This window comes from Mustelus asterias, chromosome 17 (assembly GCF_964213995.1).
Source record: "Mustelus asterias chromosome 17, sMusAst1.hap1.1, whole genome shotgun sequence".
NCBI lineage: Eukaryota > Metazoa > Chordata > Chondrichthyes > Carcharhiniformes > Triakidae > Mustelus > Mustelus asterias.
The window spans coordinates 43,926,259-43,932,258 of record NC_135817.1 but is presented as its reverse complement, the minus strand read 5'-3'; positions in this window follow the sequence as shown (position 1 = coordinate 43,932,258).

The following is a 6,000-nucleotide window of genomic DNA, read 5'->3' as shown; positions in this document are numbered from 1 at the left end:
ACACCTGCAAGTGCTCACTTGCCTTCCCCTCAGTGCTAACAAGCAAACTGCATGGAACTTGCTGGAATGCTCTGCCAAACTGCCTGCAGCTGATCTGCCCTAATGAGGGGCAGCTCCATTAACTCAAGAATGGACAGGCAGGCAGGCAGAAGTTCCTGCACAAAATGTGCGCACAACCAGCCGCCTGATTTTCTAAGGGCAACCTGGGGACACCCTCTTCCCCCCAGGAGGACGCAGACGCGGGGGGCTGATGGAAATGCGGCCTGGGAGGCAGTCCCCACCTCGGTCAGTACCAGGGCAGTGGCCCCCCAAACCGCGAAGAAATGCCAGAAAAAAGTCAATGACCTCACATTGGATATGGGTGAAGGGACCTCCGAGGGTGGCACAGTTTTGGCGTCAGCTTCCACCTCACAACTCACCATCCCAGATACTGACATGTCAATGGGTCCAATTAGTGGTGAGGCTTCTGGATCGCTCTGTGGTGAGCACAGCACATCTGATAATGTACATCAGGTGGAGGAGGGACCATCCGAGACCTCTGCCATGTAGGGGCCTGCCGGAGGCGAGGACTCAACTGGGCCCAAGGCTACATACTGGTCCTCTGAGATCACTTCTCCCTCAACTGCTGGAGATGCAGCAACAGAGCCAGGGAATGCAGAAGGGGCTGACGACCACACTGGACCGACTGCGAGGCTGTTGGGAGGTGTCCCAGAGCTTTCAGGTGGACCAGCTATTGCCTGTCTTGTGTGCTTCCCAGGCCAACACTGCAAGGGTGGCATCTGCAATGGAAAGCCTGGGGCAGGAGATCCTCACCATGAGTGGCAGTCTCCAAGTGATGACCGAGTCACAGCAGGCCATAGCAGAGTCCCAGAGGGCTGCGACTGAGTCACAGCGGGCCACAGCGGAGGGACTGAACAGGCTTCCCGGGATTCTGTGTTCCATAGCTGAGAGGCTCGAGAGCTTGCAGGAGACCCAGTGGGACAGCACTGAGACACAGCGGCTATGACAGCAGCCCTTGAGAACGTGGTCCAGTCTCAGAGGGTCATAGCTGAGGGGTTGCAGAGCATCGCCCAGTCTCAGAGGACACTTGCTGCAGCCATTGAGAGGTGGCCCCTGACTCAAGTGGTCATCGCAGAGGGCTCAACCACTATGGATAGGACACAGGTGGTCCTCCAGGACTGGCAGTGCCAGGTTACGCTGGAGCTTCTGGAGCTTACTGCAGAAGCACTGCCATGCCACGGAGTGACCCAGGGGCCCACAGGAATCCCCAGGGAGGAGGAAGGGCTCGAGCCCATGCCGGGGCCTTCCAGCCAGGAGATTGTGGCTGAGGCAACACCTTCTGACTCCCTGCTTTCTGACACCGGGGCATCTCAGGGGCAACAGGATGAAGATAGTGTCATGTAAGCATCCCAGACACCTGGAAGCAGGCCAGGGCCCTCAAGGTCCAGGGCCTCCGGAGGACGTCCATCACGCGCACCACAGGCAACGGGGCGAGATAGGCAGCTGGCACCCTTCATCTGCGATGTACATTCTGGGGAGTCACTGAGACATAGTGGTAGGCCACGTAAGGTTAGGAAGTTGTAGTTGCACTGAGATGGCACGGGTGAAGGGCTGCACTAGTTAGAAAGATATTTAAGCACATTAACTTTTTCTGTTCACAAGTTTTTATGTTAGAACGTGTAGCGGGATCCCCTTTTTAACTCCACTGGGCTAGTTTTAGGTTTGGTTCGCCGTTACCCAAACCCCACCAATGCCCGAGTGATTCTCTCTCTCGCCGATGGAACAACGGCCACCTTGCGCCTACTTCACTAGAGTAGCGCTCTCAAGAGAGAGAAAAGGAAACTGCTGCCTATCCACTACCTGGCAGCCTTTCCTGAGTGGGCGGTTTCGAAGCGCCCAGGGTACCCTCAGTTCTAGACTCCGGAATTATGGTAAGGGATATTTAATATTGTGACTTGGTCAGAGATCGTTGGTGAGAAATTGAAAAGATCAAAACGGACTCCAATGGAAGTCAAAGATATATATATATATATTTGTTAAAACATCAAGGTCAATCACCAAACACCAGGAAAACAGCACACAATGCCTTATGCTCTATAAGACTATAGCTATGGAAGGAATACTAAAACGGGCACAACGGAATGCTTACTTTACACAAGTTTACCAGTGTCTTAAACTATGAAAAGTGCATGCAAAAGCCCCCCCTTTCCCCAAAGCCTCATCCACTATGATGATCTCGGGAACTTCGCGAATTACCGGAGGGTACTCACAATCCTAGTTTAAATTGCTCAGTGGACTTCGGGCTGCGTGCTGGAGACGAATGAGAGGCAGGAACAGGAGAAGAGAGTGAAGAGTGCTGCCATGCTGGTCCGAAGAGAAAAGAGAGAGCCCAAACTTTGCTTGTCCCTTTTTAAAACCTGAAGCAATGATTCTCTCACACAAAACAGTTTCTCATAGAAATCATAGAAACCCTACAGTACAGAAAGAGGCCATTCGGCCCATCGAGTCTGCACCGACCACAATCCCACCCAGGCTCTACCCCCATATCCCTACATATTTTACCCACTAATCGCTCTAATCTATGCATCCCAGGACACTAAGGGGCAATTTTAACATGGCCAATCAACCTAACCCGCACATCTTTGGACTGTGGGAGGAAACCGGAGCACCCGGAGGAAACCCACGCAGACACGAGGAGAATGTGCAAACTCCACACAGACAGTGACCCAAGCCGGGAATCGAACCCAGGTCCCTGGAGCTGTGAAGCAGCAGTGCTAACCACTGTGCTACCGTGCCGCCCCATCTGATCATTGATAGTTTCGATTGACTGGGACAAAAGGGCCGACAGCCTTAATTGACATTTTAATGTCTTTTAAATGTTCTCTGAGTCATCCTGATTGGAATCCCATCAGCGAGATGAGTCATTGATGTTGTCTGTGGATGGAATGATCTCTGTTCTCATTGTCTCGCTGCTGGGCTATTTACTTCTTGTCTGCTGGTCATGGTTTCTCCTTTGTTTCCTGTTGATTAGATTATCCCTGTCTCGACCTTCTTGTTATTCCCAGCCTCTTGCATATTCATGTGGCTGTGAAGGTTCCCTGACAACCAGTCGGCCATTTTCCTTATCCCATGGAGGATTTGCCCTAAAACTTACAAACATCTTATTTAAACACCTTTATTGCAATTAAATGTTTTTTTGCCACCCACCTGTGACTAATTTGTCTCAGATTTGTCTCGAATAGGAATCCTCTTCCATAGATGATCACTGGGGGGATGCTTCATGTTGATGACAATTGGAGAGGTCCCTCAGTGCTGTGTCACTGAGAAAAGGAAGCCATTGGTTCCTCAGAACCCATGAATGATTCCCTCCCATCCCCCACCCCACCCGCCCAGGGCCCTGTATGGAGATTTCAGATCCCTTACCCACTACACAGACTTGGACCCAGGTGCCAGCGTGCATGCAGAGCTCAGGTAAGAGTCAGACTAGTTTGCACAAGGGCATCATCATAACAGTGCTTAGTGAGTCGCCATCACCCGCCTGCCTACCAAAAAATTCACTAACACAGAGTACCCAGGCCCACCACTCTGGTGTGGCAATGTTGCAGGATATAGAAGGAATTTAGGGGGGGGAGCGGGAATGGAACCCACAGACATAAACCCCTAGCGAGTGAACGGCCTGGTGATCAGGGCCACCCTTGCCGCCCTCGCATGCCTCATTTGGGTTGCCAGCCCTCCAGCGCCTGGTTGGTGTTCCACAGCGTGCTCTTCCTCTTCTTCCTCCTCCTCGTCTTCCACCTCCTCCTGCTGGTCATCCTCCCCAGTGATGCCCAGCTGGTTAGCCTCCACGTCCTCCTCCTCCTCCAATATGTCACCTCTCTGCAGAGCCAGATTGTTCAAGGCACAGCACACGGCCACTATGTAAGAAGAGATCACTGGGCTGTATTGGAGGCCCCACCAGATCGGTCCAGGCACCGGAATCGCATTTTGAGGAGCCCAATGCACCTCTCCACTATCGCGTGGGTGGCTATATTATAGCAGGTCTCCGCCTCAGACACAGGCCTCCATACAGGCGTCATCAGCCATGTCCGAAGCGGGTAACCCATAACATCCACAAACCACCCCCACAGCCTAGGCTCCTCCTCAAATGCCTCCGGGATGTCTGAGCTCCTTACAATGAAGCTGTTGTGCACACTGCCAGCGTGTCTTGCGCAGACGTGCATAATGTTCATGTTATGGTCGCACGCAAGTTGAACATTCAGGGAGTGGAACCTCTTTCTGTTGATGAATCTCTGTGGATTCTGTAGGGGTGCCTTGAGGGCGACGTGTGTGCAGTCGATGGCCCCCTGCACATTAGGCATCCCCGCAATGGTTGCGAACCCTGCAGCCTGGGCTTCCTCATGGGCCTGGTCCAGGTTAAATTTGACGTACTGCCCAACTGGGCATACAGGGCTTCTGTGACCTGCTTGACACACGTGTGCACAGCTGACTGGGAGATGCCACAGACATCTCCGCTCGGGGTCTGGAAGGAGCCAGGCACATAAACGTTCAGACTGGCCATCAATTTAACAGCCACCAAGAGTGGGTGCAACCAGACCGCCCCCCCCCCCCCCCCCACCCCACCACCCCACCTCTAGGTTTCAGGTCCTGCAACAGGTTGCACAGATGTTGCACTGTCTCTTTTCAGAGGTGGAGACGTTGGCGGCACATGGTGTCCAACATCTGTTCAAATGACAGTCGTGCACGGAACTGCTGGAGTCTCTGCTCCCTTCTTCTCCAGCGCCCCTCCTCTGGGTGAATAGCGGCCACCTCCTGCCTTTGGTGGTCGTCTCCCTCCGGTCCTGCAAGTGGTAAGGCCTGGGCCTCCTGTGCCCACAATTCTTCCTCCAGCTCCTCTTCCTCAGCTCCAGCAGCAACCAAAAGAACAGCAAGATCGATCAGTTGCATCACAAAAGCCATCTCGTCACTCTGAAGGGGGGTGGAGATGGAGGGGAACACATGTAAAGTTTAAGGAACGCTGCTTGCCCCTAGCACATCAACAGTCACAGCGCCCCCCCCACCAATTTCTCCAGCCACATGCTCCCCACAATCACAACCACACCCCCAATTCCCCCAGCCACATGCTCCCCACAATCACAGCCCCCCAATTCCCCAGCTACAAGCTCCCCACAATCACAGCCCCCCACAGTTCCCCCAGCCACATGCTCCCCACAATCACAGCCCCCCCAATTCCCCAGCTACAAGCTCCCCACAATCACAGCCCCCCCCAATTCCCCCAGCTACATGCTCCCCACAATCACAGCCCCCCCAATTCCCCCAGCCACATGCTCCCCATAATCACAGTTCCTTGAAAAGTTGAGAGGCTGCAGCAGTGCAATTTGCTTTGTGCACATCCTTCAGCTGGAAGTGAGCTGCGTGCGCTGGGACCCAGCAGCACTGCAAGACCCGAGGTCAGTGCTGAGACCCGGGTCCATGCTGCAAGTCAGACATCGGAGCAACAGCCCCCACCCCCCACACACACCCTCGCAGAGCTACCACCGACCTGAGAAAGAAAATGGCCGCAACGAAAAGACGTCCGTGAGCAGCAGAGAGCTGTCGGATGCTAGGCACTTACCTCCTCACTAACTCTCACTTATGGAGCGCCTGAATCGGACTTCTATGGAGCATGTCTGTTTCGTGCCGATTCAGGATTGGCGAAAATGGTGGTAAAGGGGGAAATGCTGGTAAAGTTGGGTGTGCAGCCCATTAATTCAATTTAAATGCATTCAAATGCATTTAAATGGCTGTTGCTCCCATTTCAGGCGCGGTCAAATCAAATGCCAAAAATGTTGGAGAATGCAACAGTGAGAGGGAAGAACTGAGGGAAATCAATAGAAGTTGAGGAATGGTGCTGGGAAAATTGATGGGATTGAAAGGCGGATAAATCCCCAGGCCTGATAATCTACATCCCAGGGTACTTAAAGAAGTGGCTCTCGAAATAGTGGCTGCATTGGTGGTCATCTT